Below are 24,771 nucleotides of genomic sequence, written 5' to 3' on the forward strand. Positions count from 1 at the left end.
GAGATGTTCATGCTCAGGAAAATGTTTTTAGGAGTGCTTCAGAGCTCAGTGAAATGGTGATTGCCGATGTGTGCTAGATCCGGGAAAAGACAGCTTGGTGCATCGTTTGGTCAAATGCTATATATACTACTGTGGGTTGGCCTAGTTAGGACTCTAGAAAAATGAGATCGATAAAGTGATAGCCCAGAGTTGGCACAAATTAAAATAGAAAATTCTCCTGTAGACCACAAAACCAACACAGAGCAAAAAGCAATCCTCTTGAAACAGAATCAAACAACACAGACGGAAATGAACAACCATTCACCTACTTATTTTTCTCAGTGAGTCCATGCAGGACTTTGATCATTTACTCAATCATTAATATTTGCCACACTCAAAATTCAGTCAGAGTGACAAATAACAGAAAGGAAACTCAGGGTTTCTGAATGCTACCTGACATTTCCAAGCCCCAGCAAAAGCTTTGTTTTACTTTCAGTGCACCCTTCTCCCTTTACCTAAATATGAAGAACTTTGTTTGCTGCACACCTAGTGGAGGGGACTGACATAATCAGGGAAACACATTACAGAGAAAATTAATGTGGTTTACATCAGAAACACTGTAGCAGTGATTGTCTGATTAAAACAGGAAATTCTTTCCTTGAATACATCTACTACACCAGATGATAGAGGCAGATGTCCTACCAGGGAATTCCCAAGCCATTTGTTTGTTCAGTTTTAGGGAAAGAAATGGAAGATGAACTACTGGTACTGGAATCATAGCCAAAATCTATACCTCTACAGAAAACTTAATGTTCTTGATTTTTTTTTTTTTTTTTGGGGGGGGGGGGGGGGGGGTATAAGCCTATATATAACCTGGGATACTTTAATCTCCTTCTATTTGAAGTATGTGAGCTAGAGGTCACATGAGGTCACTAATGGACCTTTCCCAGTCTTTTGGGAAAGTCCCAACGGACTTTCTCAATCTTTTTTGAATCCATCTAGCATGTTTGTCTCTACAACATCTGATGGTAATGAGTTCCACGGCTTAATGAGACATTATATGAAAATAAAATAATGGACTTTTCTAGATCTTTGATAGAGATTGGTCATTTCTACCCATGGGAAAGTGTGAAGAGTGCAGTTTTCCTTAGTCATTATTCATGCTAAATCTTAGCATGTCAAAACCAAAGTAGAATAGTCAGTCTTTCATGGCTCCTTCTCAGAATTACATATTGGGACCTTTTTCTGCTTTTTAGAAATGGTCACTTCTAGTTTAACAAATATTCAGCATTCACTCACTCATTTTTCCTGCTAATTGTTTTAGTGTTCTCTATTTTCTTCTCCTTTCTGAGCCTTCAGGAGGAGATTAGAAAGACTGTGCTTGAAGATTATGAAAGAGATAGCTTATCATGGCTGCTTTGACCCTTGCAGGTGACAGAGGGTTTGAGCCACAACCTTAGCAAAATTAACAACCTTAACAAAAACCAAGTGATGGTTTTGCTATTTTTTTTCTAATCTGAGATATAAAAACAGTGCGCTGTAGCACAGAAATGACACATAAAGCTATGGAGAAAAAGCAGAAAGGAAATTCCTCCAAAGGGGGAATGAATCAGCATTCTCTCCAGGGAAATGGATAGAAATGTAAAAATCATAGAGGTAGCATGTCATCTATGGCATCTATTTTTTGTTAATACTCTTTAAAGCAATACTTGGAATGATTGAAGCACTTATCATTATGTCCACCATGTAATTTGCTCTCCTGCATGTCAGGACTGGTAAGCACCAAATAAATAAAGACATTTCATCAAAACCCACTCAGAATGTTACACATGTCCTAGAAATAAAAGGAATTTCCCCATGTTGGTTTGTTTTTTATCTGGTGCAAAATGTTCATCCTGCAGCATTACTTTATTTTCAAACTGGGACTTACATGGCGCCTTCATGGCACCTGCTCTGTATCTTTTACTCTCCTGAATGCTTTTCCAAAAACAGGTAGCATGTGTCCAAGGTATTGAAATCATACAAAATCATAACTCACGTTTGTTCCATGTCAGACCCAGATCTTCAGGGTGAAATGTGCTGTGTAAATAAGAGGTAAAGGAACAATAACAGCTCAGAGAGTATTCCTTGTTTGAAGGCTAGGATGCTCCATTTACTTTTTCTGAGTGATTGGCTTCACTCCATCCTATTGGTGTAAAAACAATAAAATGTCCTTAAAACCAGAGCTATTTGGGATAGTATTCATAGTATTACCTTTAATTATTGGCTTTTCCAGCAACAATGGCATTCATTTAACTACTTAATTTATGTAGCCAGGAGCAGCTTTAGACATAAACAAAACAAATGTTTGAGGAGCTTGGGAGAACAGCAGAAGCAGTAGCTTTCCCTTGCAAATCTGGTTACTGGGCAAAGCCAGAGCCCTGGCAATCCTGCTGTCTTTGGCTCCGGCTGAGCCACAGGAGAGTTGGCAGAACACAGAGAAGTGCTGATAGAGGTGGTGGCAGCTGCATGGCTGATGGACAGGTGCATGTAGTCTCTCCCCAGAGCAGCAGGCAAGGCTTTTTCTGTGCTAGAGGTCCTGGTTGGGACTGTAGCAGTGACTCGGCCTTGCTCCCTGGACCTTTCCTTACCAGACAGAAATTTTATGTACCAGGTACTTCTGTCTTAAAGAAACACCATTTTTTTCTACCAGTTGCTGCTGGAGGGATCTTGAATCAGCTCTGCCAAGTCCATTTCATACAAGATGCTCCATACCTCAAAAACTTCACAGTCCAAACACAGAAAGTTAAATAGTCAGAAGCTCCAGACACTAAACTGCAGTCCTGTTTTCCGTACTCCTCATTGTCATGGTATCTTTACACTGTCTTAATATCACATTTAGGAATCAGGACATTTTCTTTCCATAAATGTCCCTCCCATATGGTCAGTGAAATATGATCTCTGTGAAACAAGTTTTCCCCTTTCTTGGGATTCAGAAGCTACAGCAATAAAACTCCTCTTTTCTGACATGCCAAAAGAATAAATGCAGCCTTGCAGGGCTCCTGGCTGAATCAGGATGTTAATGAGTAGGGAAACAGCAGTGAAGATGATGGCTAACCAATCAATAATGACTGAATTACAGTTTAAAAACTGGATGTGTTAGATAGTTATTAACAGTGTAATTATTCATAAATGTGCCTAATTATTCATAATTATTCAGAAACCTTATTACTTCCCTGATTGTCATAAGTGATCTCCGAGGCCAATTATTATTTGATTATGGCCACAGGACTCTATGTTGGTATTACTTCTTTTGTCCTAGAAAAGTACAGAGAAAGCAAGTGAAGTGAAATTTGTGGAGGATTATCTGCAGTGAGTAGTCCTTTAAGAACAAGAAGTCTGTGATTTGAAAGCGTCTGTTGTCTTTTGTCTTAGCTCTTTCTCCAGAATTCTTTGATTCCTTTATTACAGAAGCTGCTGCTGCTGCCTAATTAGGGTTTTCTTGTTGTAATTGCTGCATTTGATATCTTAATAGTGTTACAGTGAGTGTGAGGGAGGAAGGGGGAAAGGGGCAGAGGGACTATCAATGCACATGTTTGTGGAGAAACTGAAAGCTCCCCAGGCTGTATGACTGAGCCAGAAAGACCCAGGAGCCAAATCCCAGCTAGTTCAGGTATCTGGTAACTCAGGGGGGAGCTCTGTCAGATGCAGATATTGTAGTTGCTGGCCCCTGACAATAAGAGTGACAGTGTCTTTCACTTGAAACAAACAGTTGGGCTTGATTAGTAATTTCCACAAAAGCAGGTAAGAAAATTGTATTTAACATTTTCTTAATACACTGATACTTAACAGGAATGTAAACTTAAATCTAACTGCAAGCTTAGTTAAGTGCTAAACCAAATGTAGTCAGGGTGCTGATGCAATCAGACCTTGTCATCAGAAAATCTGGGATTTTTATCAGAAGACACTGCACTAATCAAACAGGACCGTCAGCTTCTTTCCACTCTCTTTCCTCCCCTGAAAACATTAGAACCATTATATTGTGGGGCGGCATTAGTCATGTTAAATTAGCATATAGATGAGTTCTGGGGGTAGGAAGGAGGGGGAGATAGGTTATGATAACCTGATGCTGTAATGCAGAAATCTTTTGGCTTATATACCAGGCTCCACAGTGCCCTGAGCTTGTTGCACAGGGGAAAATGCAGTTTCCCAGCAGGGATGTCACCAGCTTCTATTGTGTGGTTTTACTGACAGTGTTTAACAAGAAAACACACAACCAAGCACTGAAGAATCATGAACCAAGCTCCACAAAATCACCCAATTGTCTTAAAAATTGTGAGATTCAAAACCCCATGTGTTTTGGTATTTTTCCTTTTGGTTGTTGAATCAGAAGAGATGGAAATTTCTTTGCACTGACAGCCAAGGTTGTCCTTTTAATGACTTGAGGGGTTATAAAGAAAAGCATTAGACACTGCAAGTGCTGTCAGGACCATTAGCGGCTCAGAACCACTGCAGTGTGAAAAGAAGGACTGCCCAGTTGTGTGGTCATTTCAGCATCCCTTGATCTAGAGTGTGTCATAGTAGTGGGTTCAAATGGAAGTACTATGGTTCCTCTAACTCTTCTGCAGCCTATTATCACAAAGTCTGTGACCAAATGCTATCATGCATATATGTTTGGGTGCTGTCCTCACTTCAGTAGACAAGGCCAGATTCTGATTGTGGTTACAGCTCTGTACCCCTGGAGCTGTTTCACAGGTGGCAGTGGAATCTGGGAAATGATATCACTGTCCTCTCACAGTTGAAGATACAGCAGAAAATTGTTTCATGCTTAGAGAAGGCTACCAAATGTAAGAAATGTAATAGTTCAGCAGGAGTTCAAATGTGTATATACATAGCTCTGGATTTCTTAAAATCCCCTGGAAAGTTTAACGGTGGTATTAATTCTTTTCGTCAGTATATGTGGTATAAACAGTTAGATACTGGTAACACCCTTCTTTTGCAACATTCTCTATTATTTCTGTGATAGGGAATAAAAACATGCAGCAGAAATATATGTACAGGGTGCAATCTCTTCTGAGCCCCACTTTTTGAAATTAGAACTATTTTTGGTCTTTTGTGAAGGCTTCAATACATGGCAGTAGGTCTCAAATAGCACAAGTTGCTGTGCTCAACAGTAGCATGAGACGAATGTACTTGATTTTTCGAGGTATCTCTGTGTAGGAATAAGGGTTTTGTGAGATGCATGTTTATGGTCTATATTCTTGCAAAAAGTACAGAGGAACAGATCTCTATTTTCTCTAGAATATATAACCAAAAAAAGAAAATTACTAGTCTGCCAGACAAAGACTGAAGACCACTCCCTCCTTCAAAATTCTTTATTTCACTGTGAAAGTGAAATTTCTTTGGTTACATTTACACACCTTTGGTCTTTTCTCATCACAATCGTGATAGCCATTCAATTTCTACAAGTGTTATGGGAAAACCAGTGCTCAGTTTGCACACTGGGGATACTTCCAGGACATTGCAATGCAGCTTGACACAATAGGACAGAACTCTTCAAAAACTCTTTGACAAGATCTGGTAGAATGAAAATCAGAAATCTTATTTTGCCACAGTTCAATCCAAATCAGACTCTATCATATTACAGGGTCCAAGTCTCAGTGAGTCAGATTAGGATGTAGCTTCAGATTTTGCAAATAGGATGGTGTATCTAGTAATTTTTTAATAGGGACGTAAACTGATCTCTTCTCCTGTTAACCTAATAATACTGCAGCTTAGATCTGCTGCACGTTTCTGTGGAAAAACAACTCAGTCTAGGCCCCCAAATGCAAAGCTAAACTAGCTACTAATGTCACGAGGCACACCCGATCAGAGATTAAAAATAGATTTCACATACATAAACAGTCTCGTTGAACTTTTTTGACTACTGAATGTGTGCTATTTATTTCTTGCCAACCCAGAGAAGAGGATGAATATGTAAAAAACAATTCACATTTAATAATACGGTGTAACTGGTAAAGCAGGGAAGAATATCTTACATGTACCTTTTTTAGTACAGCTGCAGCTTTCTGACTTGCAACACAAGGTACTATGCTATCTTCTGACTCCCTGACTTTCAGCAAAGTACATTTCACTTTATGCTAAAGGATAAGGCTTTGGTTGTTCTTAACTCACATAGGATGACAGCCCAGTTTTGCTAAGCCCTGGTTCCTGAATAATTAAGAAGGTGTTTCATTTCCATGAGTCTGAAAAGCCAATTCTGCTTTTCCACAAAGCACAACAAATGGCCATAATGTATCCTATTAAGCAAAGTTAAGCAAAGCCCTAAGCAAACCCTCACAGGCAGTATGAGCTACAACTTTAAAAAAACCCCCACAAAACCAACACAACCAAAAAAACACAAGAGAAAAGGGTTGCAAGTGTGTGTTATTTGTTCCCCCTCCCTTTGTGGCTTCAAAGGCTGAAAATGGAAGAATGTGACTGCAGAGCATAATGGGTCAACACTGCAGCTCTGATCGCTGGAGCATACACTCTAAATTTCATGCTACATTAGGTAGATTTTTAAACCTAATCTGCTGCTACGACTGTTTTATTGGTAATTCTGTGAAGGTACAGAGTGTTTGACAACAAGGAGAACATAAGAGAGGTACTTGGTAATCCACAACTTTGTGACACCTCAATGACCCAGCAGTCCAGCACATTCAGCGCACCTTGGCTCAAAGGGGTGCACCATAACAAGCCTCCTTTCAGGTCTCATTCCCCTCTGTTGTGACAGCGAAGGCCATTCATTTAACCAATTACATTTTTTCCTTGGTGTCTGCATAACTTGGATGTATTGATCTAGTAAGAGTGTATTCTGCACTGAAAAGTTAACAGATTGGCATAATTTTAAAAACAGCTCCTGTGTTCAGCCAAATACTGTTTGAGGGATGAAGAAGGTTTTGGCTAACTGTGTCGCAGAGCTGTTAAAATGCTGCGAAACAGTACTACTCTCTTTTTTGTTTTTCCTATTTAAATCTGTCCAGTTTAAAATAAACCTTGGCCAGTGATGTAATTGCTGAGCTAGAGAGCTATGCTTACTTTTTCTATGCCTGGCTCCACTGGTCTCTCAATATTTCACTAAAAACAGAGCAGGAGCAACAAAAGCAACTGAAACTGAAGCACAATGACACCATACGCTGAATCAGATCGGTTTTTGACTACCTCTTCCTGTATCCTGAGATGAACATCGCCATTGCCACCCTGAAATTGGTACTCCTGCGTGTTTGATAAATCCATGAAGGGCTTCTTCAAGGAACTAAGCCAGCCAAAACCTCTTTACTTTGGTTTTGTATGGCTGATTTTTGATTGGTTTAGCTCCTTGCATTGGCTTTACAAGGTCTGTGCCAGGACCAGTACAAGAGAGAAGGCAGAAGCACGTGGCTGGCAGGGTGAAGAGAAAGACACCTTTAGAGGTGATGATGAGGAATTTGGCCTCTGCAGATCCAGAAAGGCCTTCAACATGAGCTGTGCAGCTCTGTCATGACTCATGCACTTCTGGTGGTGCCAGGAGACAGACCTGTTGGTGGTGAGTAAGCTTTACTGTGGGACTGGAGATTCTGGGTGCTACAAGGTCAGCTGGAAGTTTGGCAGGTGGCTTCAGGGTCAAATGTGAGACTAGACACCTAAAGGAAGAAAATTATAATACTCATGACTATGTCCACAACTAAATCAAGACCCAAACCTACCCACAGCAATTAATTTTTCTGCTTTGAGTAGTTAACTAGTGAGTCTTTCTAATAGAGGTGGGGAAGGCTGGATCGAACCCTTGTTTGGTAGACCTTCCATGCAACTTTTAACACATTTTGCAAACATTCTCTTTCTGTATTATGCTCATTGTAACTCCAACTGTCCTATAATAGCATAATTCTTATGGACAAACTTTGATTTACAGTGCTCTTACTTTCTCCTTTTCATTGTAATAATTGTTTTACAGAAGTATTACACATAATCAGGGTCCTGTACATTACAAACAATGACACAATGGCCCAGATTGAATAGTCAGGTTGTAATTCAGTCTCCAGGCTGAGAGGTTTGCTACCATACCCAAACCCTTAAGCTATATTCTTCAGTGTGGGACATTAGCAGGATCCCTCGATTGAATTACAGCATTGTATTCCATCTGGGACTCGGTATTGTAGTGTACTTAACATTGTACTACATAGGGAGACATGAGAGTAATGGAATTTTACAGTAATAAGATTTTTTTTTATTAAATGAGAAGTAGGGATATAAGAGACCCAACTACGTAGCATTGGTGGAGTTAGAAATAAAGATCCTGTAAAACATACTTGAAAAATAAGCTTTTGTTTGATTTTATAAATATTGTAATGCGCTGTTAATATACAATAAACCTCTCAGAGCACTAAGGTTTTTCTCAAAATGTAGAACTTGCTATAAAGTTTTAGATGGATTTTTATCAAAATAATTACAACATATTTGTAGCTGATTTTTGAAATGAGATGTGTGTCATCCTCCCCCAGTTCAGTAAAGTATTTTGGTACATGTTTCAATTCATCCTTATAAGCACTAAGCGCTTGTACATGTGCATGTTTCAAATACTTTACATCAGATATAAAGTAGACAGAGCATATATAAAATACAGGGTGTATATACTCTATATCAAATACTTTTAAGATTTTTCTGAAATCAGTGCTGAAAGTTATTTTTCATTTTTCATTCCTCTTAACAAATCTATATACCAGAGAGATGATGGTGGTATAACATTGACAAGCAAGTAAAACAAGTGCTAACATCAGTTCAAAATGTGCTGCTTCTCTTCATTGACTTGGGTAATACTATATCAATTAGTTAATATGAAACAAACTAGAAAAACTCAGATTTGTAAAGGAAGACAAGAAGACATAAAAGACAGGCAGACACAACAGAAATAACTCCCTATCATATATTTTTCTTTTAAATGAATATTTCATGTTCAGTTAAGCAGCAGTCTGTTATCTTCCTAGTAAAGTAAAGGTATTATAACCAATAAAAAATATTTATTGCCACATTTTATGTTTTAATCAAGGACAAGCCCCGCAACATATTCTTTTTTAGCTCCTTGACATGGTGAATGATTAAGTAAAAACAATATCTTTTTATGTTAAAAAGAAAATGCTATGCACTGATTAGTTAATTAACACAGCATCCTTTGGAAGTGCAATAAATCTGAGGAATCAGGAAGAAATAGAGATAAGAATCTGAAAGATATACTGTGCAACTCAAGTTCTGATTTCACTGTGCTAATTTCAGTTTTGTCATTGGCTTCAGAGGCCAGAGTTTTCTCCTTAGTCCTCATGGCAGAAAAAGAGAGTGTTACAGGATCTCAGAAATCCCTGTGGAAATGCTGGGACTTGAGGTTTCCAACAACTCAAACTGGAGAAATTGCACATGCAAGCAATGTGGGGTGTATTGGTCAAAATAAAATCTTAATGAGCCCCTAATGAGCAGTGAAACAAATTTCCAATTATTGGTGGCTGTTAAGTGGGGAAAATTAAGTAAACAGACTACTTGGTCAGTTCAGACTTAAGTCTGGATCCTGTTCTAAGCTAAAATAGGCAATGATTTTCAAGTGGCCTTTATTTCATTTTTCTCCTTCACTGCTACCATCTTCCTGGTTGCTATTCAACTAACCAGTTTTTACCATTTTCTGAAAACCCCCAAAAAATTAACCTTCAGGCATGAATGAGGTATATTTATTTTACTACTACTATTGCTGCTGTTGCTACTGCTGCTGCTACTACTACTACTGCTGGTTGTTGCTGTTAATCATTAAATGAATATGTGTTTCTGAAAGCAATAAATCCACTTTGACTAATGTTTTAGCAAAAGTATTTAGAAAAACTTGGGCCCTGTTTCAAAGAAATATATTAGGCAGAGTTCCTGATCTTCCAGAAAGGATTTAATTGAGAAGAAGCTTAGATATTGCCCTTTGTGCGACTAAGATCTAAATTCCATGATGGACTAAAGAATAAGACAAAGGTAAGTATTAGGTTAAAAAGGAAAATATGAGGGACATGATATTAGACACTTTTTGTTTTCCTGAGGGAGATTAACAAGAAAGAGTTTGCAAATCTCACCATCCTGGTCTGTCTGAGTCCCTAGGCAGAGCAACATTGAAGCTAACAGCCAGTTCAAGCAGAAAGATTTTTTTTCGCTTCTACCTTGGATAAGACAGAATTTATAATTTTAGCTGGTACAGACAGGTATATCCCCTTTTATTTACCTCTACCTACTTAGAGTCTTTGATCAGAATATATTTTTTTAAAACAAAAACAAACAAAAAACCACCTCACGTTTGGTCATATCAAAAATGGGCAGAAAATTCTATACTTGACCTATATCATGCTCAACAGCTCCCAAAAATTCCTATATGTTCCAGTGTCCCAGTGAGTGACACAGTGGGAAAAGGACAAGATGCATTGTACCACAAATCTTTCTTACATATGTCTGCATTTACAATTTGTAAGTTTAATGCCTTAAGATTTGTTGTCAAATGCTAATCTGTCTTGTTGTTTCAGAGGATTGTTCCTCTCCCACATTAAAGATTTTAAATCTTACAGATTTGTATCTCATTTAATAGATTCTAGAATTAAAATAATGATAAGGCTGAGTGGTTAGTTAGGACCAACCCAAAGTCAGATTAAACTGGTTTGTACTGCTGAGGAAGTGAAAGAATTTTCTTCCTTTTTTGGTCACACTTCATGTAATTCTTCCAGATATAAGAAATGTAGAAAGGGTTACTAAATTATTTTCAGCTGTTTTAATAAATGGACTACACCAGCCCAATAGCACATAACCAACTACAAATGCACATGCTGATATGCATCTGTTGCGTACACTGATCATATCTGAAATGAGCTTATAACATCCATTAATTATTTATTAACCTTTATAAACTGCTTAAAAGTGGAATGCTAATATCAAATGCAATCTAGTGGGAACTGGGGATAATTTTTCCCAGCAGATAAATGGTATTTTCAGACTGATCATGTGATGATTCTTTATGTCATGAAGAAAAGTATAGAGAGAATCCATGGTTTTTTGTACATTCCAGTCATAGCTTTTAAGCTCCAGTCATTTAAAGGTATGGCTTGGTAAGTGTAGCAATTATGTACTTAGATGTGCTGCTGTAGAATTAAAAATCTTACTCATATAAGTCCTTTTATAAAAACAATACTTCTTTTCCAACATGTTATTATGTTTCTAGGACTCTGAATATTCAACACAAATTCAATATAAAAGCTCTATTTTCTCTGGAAAAGCTATCATTGACAAAGGTTTTCCTTCCCTCCCCTCCCCTTCCCTTCCCTTCCCTTCTCTCCCTTCCTCTTCTCTGGTTTACATAACTCCTCGTCCAATGCAGTTCCCTTTTAAATTGAATTTCAAGAAATAAAGAGCACCGAAGTGCTTCTGAAAATCCTTCCAAAAATTGCATAAGCATTGCAGGAAAACAACTTTCTTTATTTCATATTATCAGCTCACAAGCTACTGTAATCAATGCTAGTGACTGCAATAGTATCATGCTAGGCTCTGCCTACCACAATGCTGATATCAAGAGCTACACTTGTGTGATTAGACCCATAGCTCATCTCAGAAGGAGCAACTAATTTTTAAAGTGTCATCCCAAATTTTTTTGTAAATAGTACTACGGTGAAATTAATTCTAGCTGAAATGCATTCTTATGTAGAAAGCGCATGTATGATGTACACACTACTTGTTTTTGCATTCAAGCCTGGTGCCAGCTATCTGTGCAGGACTGACAACATCCTTGTTATCATCTAAAGGACAGTCCTCAGCAGTCAATCAAAAACCCAAGGTTGAAAGAAGCTGACATAATGCCCATCAAAGTCTTCTCGTTAAAACTGATTTCAGATTGTAAGTTGACTCTCCTTGACCAGAATGACTCTGTGGATGTTCATGCAGTGTATAAAGCGTTGCTCAGACATTTGGTAGCCCCAGCAGGAAATTGTGCAACATTCTGTATGTCCAGAGGGTCAGATGAATTCTAGGATGTTCCTTGCATGTCCTCTGAGGCCAAAGTGTTTGGTCTTCAGTTGTTTCTGTTTTATTAACGAGGGTGATATTTAAGTGCCTTAGCGATATGATTGGTAAGGATGACTTCTACAATGGCTGACTGCCTCTCAGATTATAAATTCTCACTGCTACCACCTCTTCCACTATGTATAATTTTCTTCTTTCTTCTTTTTTCCTGATGTCATTCTCACCTCTTTCAAAAATAATCCTATATCCTTGAGGTCAGTATAAATTGACAGTGCAGTTTCCTGAAGACTGTACCACACAGCAGTGCACAATATTATTTTTTTAGCACATCATATTTACTTACACATTTTAGCGCTATCAATCTCTCAGCTCTTTCTGATTATACATTTTTTTGGTTTGTCATACAAAAAGCATTGTGTTGGTTTTATGTTTTTCTTCTCCTCTTATTTTGAAAAACAAAGCAGCTTTTTTTTTTCCTTTTTTTTTTTTTGAGAGAGAGGAGACATTAATAGCAGAACTACACTAATCCTACAATGTACAGAATGGACCTAAGGAATCTCAACCTTCTAAATATCAGTTTAGAAAGTTTCCTTTGCTCTTTGCATTACAATGTTGTATTTATAAAACTGTAGTTCACCTCTTCGAAGTGTCTTTTTCGAATCTCAAAACCAGAGAATTTGCTTAAATTAGGCAACTTTTGTGCCACCTAGTGGCCCCTCCTCTCTGAGAAATACATCCGGTGTTCCCTTGTCTAAAACTCTGTGTGCCTCTGGTCTTTAAGTATGTAGAAAACCTTCAGTAGTAATAAACTGTGAACTAAGGAGTCAAAACTACACACTTTAACTATGAAGATTATCCTCTGATATCTTTTCTTGTAGTTTTTATTTGGCCATTTACCCCTCATCACTGCAGGCACTTATCCATGCCTGGCCTCAGAATTACCACAAATGTGAATCTTTTTATTGTTGGAGTTTATTTCTGAGATGAGACCTTGTCATTTCCAGTCACTTCACACTTAGATATTTTGATGCTCTCAACAGATGAGTCCTCAGTTCACCCTTATTCTTGGAGTTGTTGAAAATGGAACAAATTGCCACCACTTTGTCACACAGCAGAGCTAAGTCAGCATATAGTAGGAAAGGTGATGAACCTGATCAAATAATTGCACTGTTAGCTGTACTAGATGCAGTTTTTTGACCCTTGTTGCTTGAAGTCAGTCACCTCCATCTGTATTTGGGCACTAAAACAGCAGCAGAGCTAACAAGTTCCTAGAGCTGCAAAGATGGACAGACCCAATTGGCTTCAGAAGGAATTTGAGATGCTGACAGTGCTAACCCATCCTACATCTGATCTCAAGATAATTGTGGTCCTAAGAATGCGTTGTATCCCTGTGGTTCCAGTGATGCACTTTAAACACTAAAACACAATGTTCAGTCTAGCCAGGCTGGCTCCTATTCTAGCAAACTCTTTAGGTGAGGGATGTTAAACATAAGCCTGAGGCTAAGTGCAGAGTGCTTTCATAGGCAGCAATGGGCATGGAACAGGGGCTGCCAAGCAGTGAGAAAATCTGCCTTAAGCTGTGCTTGAAAGGTTGTGCACTTCAGTTACATCACCCCGTAATGACACTGAGTTTCACAGATTCACTGAGGACCAACATATATGAGAGATCTACTGCTGGACAGGGGCAGTCTGGCACATGCCTATTTACATCACTAGCCAGATTTTCTCCTGCAGTCTGTGTAGCAGTGCCATTTGGACATGACTCAAAAATTCAGTAACACTAATTTATTCAGGAAGAACCAGGTCATGAGTACTTCTTGTAACTGTCCTTCTGACCTGACAGAGTCCGATGAGTGGGACTGCAATGTTTATTTGAATTAGAAGATCTAACTCTTTCTTCCCCAATCTCCACTGTACCCTGGGATGCTCTATTTGAAAAATGACTTAATTATTATGATATTCATTTGCAAAGACCACTGATTTGAGAAATGGCCCAAATAATAAGTGCTGTCAGAATAATTACAAGACTATGAGGCTAGCAGTAGTGATGTTTGCTCTGCTAATTGTACTTAATTTAGTGTGAAGTTTTTCAGTGGCTCCTGTAGCTTGGAATACCCTGAGTTGTGGTGCCGCTGTATACACCAGGGGGAGAAGATTATGAGTGAGGTAGCCCGGTGAGAACCATTACTGAAATGATCGTATGTGGCACAGTCTCCAGTGCTTTTATTACACACAGCCACTAGTGTGGATAGTTGCATGTGCCTCAGACTGGCACGTCAAGTGGGCGCTCTGCCTGGAGCTCTTGGGAATACAGTGGATACTCATGAGGTGAAATGGGGAACCCTGCAAGCTCCAAACTGCCACTAAGTGCAAGTGTGAAGACTGTATTCTGTTTACTTCCTTGCTTAAGGCTCAAAATTGGCCTTTCTGGTGCTGGAAATTTATGGCTGTGTTTGCCAAGGTCAGAACCGGATGTCTGTTTGCAATGGATGCTGATACACAACAATGCTGGGACAGTCACATGCCTTTAGGCCACTGTGAATCCATGAATACATTCTTCATTTGTAACTGGGTTGTATGTTTATCCATTGCATGAGAAATTCTCTCAGGGAAACTCATGGGAGTTCTTCAAAAGGGAAGACCCCATCTGACTGATTTTCAGGCTACTTGCCAAGGAACAAGTTCATGAAATAAGTTTCTATCTCTTCATTTGCAAGTGTGTATACCTCTCCTGCCTCAGTAAATTTTGAGTCTATTAACCAATAGCAGCAGAATTTCATGGAACAGTGGAGATATCTGAGAGATTAAGCAACTTTTATGAGAGCAGGTTGCAGGAGAAAGAGCCTACTGATATTTCAGTCCAGACAAAAGGCTTAAATCAGACCTTACACCTTCTCAGACAGCAAAATCAAAAGATACAAATCTATAAACAGTCAATTGTAATGCTCATGAACTTGTTAAAAATTATGCATAATTTGGGAGCTATCCTTTTGTCTTTTAAAAGCAGGGTAGAACCATGGTGAGTGTGGCTGAAGTCAGTTCCCTGAAATCACTATTTTGATTTAGATCAGTAGAGCTGACAGTGGCTGAATTATGTTTACTTCTCTGCTTCTTCTGGTAGAACAATGGACCCAAGCTATCCAGGAGGTCAGCAATGTTAAAAGCTTTTAATGGATGGACTCATGACCATCAAGCTCATCTGACATCTGAGTGTGGGCTAGACAAAATCCAGTGTTGTGACATGTGCCAGTTTGAAGGCAGTTGTTAAAGAAGGTCCTCTCAAATCTCAAGGTAGATGACAGGAGCTATTGCACTGGTTAAACCCTCTTGTTTTTGTGTCTTCTGCCTCTTACCTGTTTTGCATTAGTGAAGCTGACAAGACCCATAATAAGATCACCTGCCTGTTGTTTTTCCCCTTCCTTCCCCCACTAGATAGAGATCAGTGCAGGCAAGGGGAAGAAAGAGGATTGATTTAGATGAACCTAAGAAAAGAGTTCTCATCTGAAACCAGGTGTTCCTAATGCCTGCCATAAGATTTATTGCAGTCTGCATCAGGCAGCCCACACTGAGCATTCCTGAGTAATTGGTATTCAGTATCCTACCATCTGATGGGCACTGACCTCTCCCTGCAATCTCTCTTAAGTGTCTGAGCCTCTTTATTCCATCTTCCATCCCCCAACATACCTCTTCTGTCATATCCCAGCAGATACTTTATGACACGTTGCCATGCCAGGAAGCCAGCATGAACAATATTACACTGCACCCAGCCTGGGGCTACTGTGAGAAATGGTCAAGTATGTGAAGTTTAAGCTAAATAATATGATCTTAATGAGATCATGTGGGCTACAGATCAAAAGCATAACCAAAAGGTAAAAAGTTCAATCAGCTTTTTCTGTGAGCAATAAGAATGACCACAGCAACTTTCCACTGAGTCTTTTTGCAAGATTACCAGAGAAAAAGCGGCTCAAAGGGATTGGTCAGTAGAAAATGTTTCTCTTAAGCAGTTTTTACCTCAAATTAATGCAGGGAAAGTGTTATTTGCTGCTATATAAAATGAACCAAATGTACCTCTGCAGGTGCAGACTATCCTTTTGACTTAACTGGGAGTCCCAACATTTCTTTACTCACTGTGATTTTTATCAGAAAATTTACTTTTGCTTCAGATCTCTTTTTGGCAATTTTGGGCACTTGTTGATTTTGCTAAGATGCTGTTTCAAATGAAACTAAGACCCCCATGTGTCCCCCATTTGTTAAAAATACTTATTGTTGGTTTGTGGCAATAACAACATAACTAAGTTCAACTGGTCCACTTGCAGAGTCCTACTGGTCACTGGCTCTCATTGACTATTTTTCAAGAATTTATTTTCCACTCCCGCAGATCTAAGAACCAGATTCCAGTAGATATCAGTTATTCCTTGCATTGCAGAAATCAAGAAGAGGGAGAATGGCTAGAAGCTCTCCAAATTCAGCTCACCGGTTTTACAAATTATATAGAAAATCTAGAATCAGTCACAAAGAATTTTCCAATAATTGTCTCTTCCTGACAAACTTGAAAACTAACAGGCTTTTCACAGAGATGTGAAGCAGTTAACTTTGGTACTCCTATACTTTGGTTTTTTTGGTTTAAGTCCCTCATAAAGAAGTATATTGCTAAAAGGTTAGAATTTAAAAGGTCAGTATTTGGCATGGTATGGAGAAGCACTAGTTTTTTTTTGTTCTATAGCAAATAGCTTTCATTTAACTAGTGAGTGAATATTTGAGAAAATTAGATTTTGTAAAACAGAGCTTGTGCAATGTTTTCTTTTTTTCACTATGTTTTTTTTAACTCTTGGAGCAAAGACGCACTGCTCTTTTGTACCTTAGTACTTCAGTGTTCATTAAATGCCCAAGTTCCTCTAAAATGTTCCTATCAATAGTAGGTGTTCTTTTAAGCTTCACAGTTTGTCTTCTGTGGCCTTGTTTGGGGTGGCCATATTCCAGGCAGTGCCTGATCAAATAATATCTGCATAAGGTACTCACATATACAGAAGTCAAAGAACTCTGAAATTTGTAAGCTATTTTCCTTTTTCTTCCCACCATGCCTTTTCTCAAAACAGAAAATCACAGAGGAATAATAGTAAGTGCAATGACGAAAACTGTGTGATCAAATTCCATAGTTAAAAGCCTTACCATTAGTTATTAGTGAATTTTAGCTTGCACATTCAATAATTTTTCAGTTGTTTAATTGTATATTATTTTGCAAATACCAATATAGCCTGATGGCAGATGTGTTATTGCTGCAACTTTACAAACATGATTGTAGAATCTCCTTATTCTCTGCACTACACTGGATATGCCCATGAAAGCCATTTCTATGACAGTCCTAAGGAACTGAATCTATAAAAAATGAAAACTTAAAAAGGATAAAAAAAATATTGGCTTAAATAAATATTTAGAATTAATTCTCAAATTCAGTTCTTCTGGTAAACAGAAATTCATCCACAGTGCTACAGATTCCTGGAAGAATCAACGCAAAGACTGCTTTAAGAGAAATAAATTCTTTTAAATGTTTTCTGTGAGATTTTTTGCAATAGATGGTATGCAGTAGGCATGATGGAATTTCCCCTTCTAAACAGGAGAAAACAAGACATGCCTTTCCCTCTTTATGAAATCATGTCAATTTCTAACATGTTATTAGTAGCAACACTCTGCTGCTCTGCGTCAGTGCCAAGACTAGCAAAATATTTTGTCCTCCTTCAGAATAAGGGAAGACCTCTTTTGTCTGACAGATCACCTCAAACCTACTTTGAAAGATCAGTCAGCGCCTGTCAACACATAAAATTGGTTTAACTCAGTAGGAAAAGTGAAGGATGCTCACCTGTGATACTCCCTGACTTTTCAGACTTTCACCATCATGGCAAACTAACATCTGCAGAGCCAAATAACCCACAGAACCTTACAGAAGTTTACCACTGAGACTGAAAAGGGAGCATACCACTGGAGGCTGCTGAAACTGAAATCTAAGGTTAGCATAGTTCATGGTATCATTAATCACCATTTAAAGGTATAATCATCTATGTTTTGACGTATTTATGCCATAGATTTCCACTGGTCTTTCTCTGTCCAACCCAGAAACTTGCTTGGGCTTTATATTAGAAGTCACATTTTGTTGAGTGGTGTACACCTAATCTACCTGTACTAGTAAAAGAGTGGTTCTGCTGAGAAGCTTTACACAGGATTCGTAGATGAAAGAAGCAGCAGGAAGGCTATGTCTGTTGTATAACTACATTTACACTAATACTTCTACCCATCTACCTGTGTCACTTCCATATTGTTACCATTGAAAGTCACACTTTCACGGAACTTTTATGTGTAGGCCAATTTTCACAGAAACACAGAATATGCTGGGTTGGGAGGGACCCTCAAGGATCATCGAGTCCAACTCCTGGCCCTGCACAGGACTATCCCCAAGGGCCAAACCATGTGCCTAAGAATGTTGTACAAACACTTCTTGAACTCTGTCAGGCTTGGTGCTGTGACCACTTCCCTGGGGAGCCTGTTTCAGTGCCCAGGCACCCTCTGGGTGAAGAACCTTCTTCTAATATCCAACCTAAACCTTCCCTGACAAAACTTCAGGCCATTCCTGTGAATCCTGTCACTGCTCACCACAAAGAGATCAGTGTCTGCCCTTCCTCTTCCCCTCATGAGGAAGCAGTAACAGCAATGAAGTCTCCCCTCAGTCTCCTCTTCTCCAGGTTGAACAGACCAAGTGACCTCAGGCACTCCTCCTATGGCTTCCCCTCAAGGCCCCTTCGCCATCCTCTTTGCCCTCTTTGGATGCTCTCTAATCGCCGAATATCTTTCTTACATTATGGCACCCAAAACTGCACACAATATTCAAGGTGAGGCTGCCCCAGTGCAAAGCAGAGCAGGACAATGAATGCCCAAAGCAGGTAACTTTGAAGGTTAACAGATATTCAATCCCCTGTCTTGGTGTAGGGAGAGAGAGCCTGACATACCGATTTACCTGTTACAAATGGTTAACATTTTGATGTTCAGGAAGATATCAGAAGGCTAAACTCAACTAGCCAAAAGGTATTGTACTAAGGCTGATCTTTTGTTCATGGCAAACATCCTGCTGATGATATTTAAAATCAACAGTAAGATCAATCAATGACTGTGCAAATCCCTAGGTTCCCTGCACACAACAATTAAATATTATCAACTAAAGGCATTGATAGACAAAGTGTGTGCAGACATTTAAATTTTTATACAAGTGGAGCTTGTTTCAGGACACTGCTAGTCATGTGTATGACATCCGTTATCACAGTTTCTAAATAGATTTCTGTGGTTAAATGTATTTTCCTTCTGAAATGTATGTGTAGACAAAATGTTCCAGCTTCATGTCATAGGCAAAGACTAATGCTTCATCTCTATGTCCTGTACAGTCCTCACATGATACACAGTTTTCTCCAGTGTCCATAACCCTAGTGATAACTCTATTTTGGAAGTTAGTATGCAAGTGTGAGCACCAAAATAAGGCATTCAAATCCCTCTTTTGAGTACTAAGATCAGAAAGCAATACAGAGGTGCCCATTTTATCTCCTGCTCCAAACAACAAGAGTGTAGATTTCTTGGTCATTTTGTTAGAAACATAACTGAAATGAAAGAGAGGGCATTGTATTTATATTAATGTGAAAGGTTACTGAGTCATTACTGGTCTAGAATGTGTTCTTAAAATCCTGTATTGTGGACAATTTGTAATCACAGCAATTTTTCTGCCATTTTAGAATTGTAAAGCATTGTCCCTTTTTCCTGACATTGAAACAACATTACTTGGGAAAAGTCAAATAACAAGGCTAAACGTTAAGCACCACAAAGCCTAAAGGCAGGATTAAAACCCTGGCTTTCAGGAGAGCAGACTTTGGCCTTTTCAGGGATCTGCTTGAAAAAATTGCTTATGAAATGGCCTTGGAGAGAAGAGCACTCCAAGAAATCTGGTTGATTATGAGGGATCACGTTCTCCAATGATTTATCTCCATGAACAGGAAATGAAGAAAAGGTAGCAAGAGGTCTATACAGATGACCAAGGAGCTCCTGACAAAACTCAAATGTGAAAAGGAAGTATGCAGGAGGTGGAAGCAGGAGCAGGTGACCCAGGAAGAATACATGGACACTGTCTGGGTATGCAAAGACCAGGTAAGAAAAAGCAAGGTCAATCTAATCTAGTGAGGTATGTGAAGGCAACAAGAAGATCTGCTGCTAGTATATCACCAGCAAAAAACTGTAGGGAATATGCAAGCCTGTTGATGAATGGGACAGTAGATCTGATGCCAAAGAACAGCAAATAGGCCAAGACTGACCTTAAGGAATCCCAGCTTCATCAGACTAGTAATGAAAGTTCCAGAGCAAGGATGACCTACCCTCAGTAGAAGAGGGCTGGGTTAGGGATTAATAAATAAATGGACATACAGGATTCCATGGGACTATTGGGATGTACACACAAAGTGCATTGAGGTCAACTTCACCTCAGTCCCTGGGAAGGTCAAGTAGTGAATCCTCCTGCAAACCATTTCTGAAAACATGGTGGATTCTGCATTTACAAAGCAGAAATCATACTTCACCAACCTGATAGCTTTTTGTGATGAGAGGACCATTGTGGTGGATGAGGGGAAAGCAGAGGTTGCTGTTTATACTGGCTTTAGTAAGGCTTTTGACACTGTCTCCTATAACACCTTCCTAGACAAATTGCTGAAGTTAGATGAATGAACAGTGGGTGGGATGTGATCCTTTCCCTCTGCTCAGTCCTGACTTCACACATTTGGAGTGCTGGATGCAGTCTGGGGCTTCTCAGTACAAGACAAATTGGAGCAAGTCCAGCATAGGACCACCAGGATGAGTAAGGGATTAGAACACTGTATGAGGAGAGGCTGGGAGGGTTGGGACTGTTTACGTTCAAGAAGAGAAGACAGCAAGGGAGTATTATCCAAGGAGATTCGACTACCTGATCTCCAGAGGCCCCTTCTAACCTCAATGGTTCTATGATTCTGTGAAAAGCTTCAATACAAATACTTGTGGTTCCATCTAGCAACAGTGAGAAAAGATTAATACACTCTAGGGAAGGTCTAGACAACTATTTAAAGTAAAACTGTAAGTGAAGAAAATTCAAAAAGTCTCCTTACTGGTCCATATTTAACATTAAATTTAACCATAACTGATTTTTGTAAGAGGAAAGTACTGGCTTTTATTTTACATTAAATACTCTGTTCACTGACAACCATGCAGTTATTTACATCAGTGCTGACAAAACAGAAGCCTCACAACTCAAATTTAAGGTAGGAAAGGATTAGTGTTAAGACACAGTGGAATTCACTGGGCCATTTGTCACTTTTGATGATGATTATTTGGGAATAAAACACAGATTTCATGACTCCAGCAATGAGATTCCTCTCCAGGAGAAACCCGCAGTGAACATTTGGCTACTCCCCTGTACAAAGATTTTGCTTTCTGGCAGAGAAGCACTCTTGTTCCATGGCCTTTATTAAAGTTTAAAAGAAGTGTTGACTTTTTCCTGTATTTCATGCTGAGGAGGGAAGAAACAAACTTCTCTCTGAGCTGACCTTTAGGAGATGTTGCGTTGCCTCAAGCCCCGTCATTAAACATAGCAGTGAGCACTGATGTTTATGACAGAATGTTAAAAAAGAATCTTAGACAATAGGAGCCCCTCTCTTCTGCTGTACCCTGCTGTCCTAAAAACATATGTATGTTATCCAGGGTCACTTAGTATTTTGTATATATGCATATATTTTATTCACATAAAATAATCATATGAATTATTTGTAAACATCTATGGATGTTCTGAAAATCAAAAGTACCTGGTACCAAGCAGGAACATGTGCCTGTGGTTTCAGTATTATTTTGGTTTTTTATATCAGTAAAACTTCAGACCCCTATTTCCCTTTTGCCCTCTATGCATCATCACAAGGTAAGAAAACAATAGAAAAAAAGTATTTTCTTCTGCCAAATATCTACTGCCTTCATAAGATCACATCTTCTGATTTTTTCTTAACTTTTTTTTTTTTTTTTTTTTTTTTTGGTGCATTTAAGGCCTGAAAGCAGTGACCCTGTTGCTAAGCAACTGAAATGCTTGGGCCTCAGCCCTGGTGGTTGAGAGGAAAAAAGGTCAATTAATGTGGCAGGCCTGTCCTTATCAATATGCTACTGTGGCACCAACTTTTATTTCTTTGCAGTAATATATCATAATAAGTTTTGTAGGTCTTTATGCTGTACTTCTCCTTTTGAATAAAAGCATAACTAAGACTTGAGGGTATGTCTGATATAACAGAAAATGTAACCATAAAAAAAGAAACCCAGAATAGAAATCATCTGACTGCTGACTATCCTGCTGTGCTGCCTGAGGCAGTTACACATTTCCATTGAGTTATTTTATGATCAGGCCAGTATGTTATTGAAATATTATCTCTTTAGCCTTTCTCATTCTGATAAGAAATGACAGGCTCTCAGAACAGTAATACACATGGAGAACAAAATATGGAACTGTGGAGAAAATTCAGTTGGGGCAAGGAACAGCAGCTCAAGTATATTCCTGTTAAAACTCCCTCACCAATCTTGTGTTGGATTTTAAATAACTGTCCTTTTTTTATTCCAAAGTGAGCATCACAAACCTTTACTACCAGTATTATTACTACTACTGCTGCTGCTACTACTACTGCTGCTGCTGCTACTACTACTACTACTACTACTACTTCTACTATGACTACTGTAAAATTTTGTCAAATAATTTAGCAGTATGAAGTACTTGCTACATGTAAAGTCTTCCTTGTTAGGAAACATTGTTATTTTAAATGGTGGTCAACTGCCCATTACTGTATTTTTAAAGCATTTAGAGCTGTAACCTAAAATCCACTGGCTGTTCCTACTGTCCTCATCTGCCTGTTGATCAGGCTCCTGACTGTAGACATCCCTCCCCTTCAGGAAATCATCAAATATTCACAGTTACACAGGCTTCCACAGAGAAGATGGATGTCAGTGGCTGTGGTCACTTTGAGATCAATGGGTGATGTACCCAGCCACCTTCCTCTCTTTCAGGCTGTGTGGTGTCTGGACTACTGACAGCAGGTACCTCCTCCTTTCCCACATACTCAGGATGGGATTGAAGAAGAACTATGGACACCCTGGCAACTGGCTGTTTCTAATTTGACAGCACCCTCTGCATGATCAGGCACTGCCAACAGGTCAAAGTGTATGGCATCATGCATTAGCTGATACTGGCATGACCAGTGCTCAGACAAGCTGCCACAAAGAGAAAGCAATTTTTACACGATGATTTGAAAATACAAAAAATGCTTTGTCTGTGTTACTGGTCATTCATCTTGTCCAAGTGCTATTAGGGTCACAAGAAAACTTAGTTTTCCTTATTTTTGATAGTCTTGTGTGCCCAAATGCTGCACTATCAAGAGTGATGCTCAGTGCAGATGTTGATGGGCAGGGAGTGCCATTTCTTGCCTGCTCTTTGCCTTTCCTTCAAGCTTATTCTGTTGCATGTGACAGGAAAAAATGTTCTGAGCAAGGTCCAAGTGTTTAATTATGTATTCATTCCAGCAGTAATCTAGGATTGCATCTAGTTAATGATGGTGGTTTTCATGAGTGATCCTTATGGGTCAGAGAGCAGAGAAGAGGCTTGGTGAGGACCTTTCTAATACCTACTAGCAACCCATTAAACTATCCTGTTCTGCAGAAAATAGGAATCAAAAGCCAGAAAAGGCATCCAGTTCCTAATCCTATAGCTACTCCAGAGAGACATCCTCCAGAAGACCATTTTGTTGCTGTCAGATGAAAGAAATTCAAAGTGCAACCTTTTATGTCTTATTTGCAGTCACTTCATGATTTCAGGTACATAAATGTTACCCGGTTAATTACTGTTTATAGATAAGAATAAAACTAAAGGTCTCACTCCCTGTTTTGAAAGCATGGCTATGCCTTCTCTTCCCTGCACCTCCTATCCAAGTTAAATAACTAGCTTTCATGAAATTCCATCTGACTTTACATTGATATGAAACTGGACACAAGGTTGTCACCCTGCTTCGGACAGAGGGATATCATATTCCCTCTGTTCTTAGACCCCATGTACATAATGGCATAAACTGACCTCCAACTAGTTTGGAGTGAGGACTCAGCTGTTCAGCCCAGTTTCCCTGCAGTTACAATGCTCATGTGTGTTTTACTTCCTTGTTTTATAGTATTAATGGAGAAGCAGATGTTGCCTTCCTCCCTGCAAATGCTATATACAGTGAATCATCTCAGTCTCTCTGTAAAATTTTAACTTAATGGAGTTCTGGCATTTGTGATGAGCTGAGGAACTTAATTTTATAGAACAACCTATTGAACAAGCTGTTCTTGGACATTCCCATCTCAACTAAATGTTAAAAGTATTAAAATTCACATTAGCACAAGAGGAAATTTTGCATGGGTAATCCTTTAATACAGTGTTTTATGGCTCTATTAGCTGCACAGCAGCTGGTGACATGATGAATTTAATCCATTAAAAAATTCAGTAAGAGGTTTAAAAGTCAGGTTTTAAAAACATAATCTTGCTGCAAGGAAAGAGAACTTCTCCTCAGGGCCAGAGACATGGTGAGTTCACAGTGTGGCAGGTATACGAAATACACCTGCATGACAAGCTTTCATATTCTTATAGTTTCACATCTAGCAGAGAGCTTATGGTGATGAAAAAGAAGTCAGGAGCACACAGGAATTCATAAGCAGTGTGTT

The sequence above is a fragment of the Corapipo altera genome, unplaced genomic scaffold (genome assembly GCF_003945725.1).
Source record: "Corapipo altera isolate COAL_440 unplaced genomic scaffold, ASM394572v1 60, whole genome shotgun sequence".
In the NCBI taxonomy this organism is placed as follows: domain Eukaryota; kingdom Metazoa; phylum Chordata; class Aves; order Passeriformes; family Pipridae; genus Corapipo; species Corapipo altera.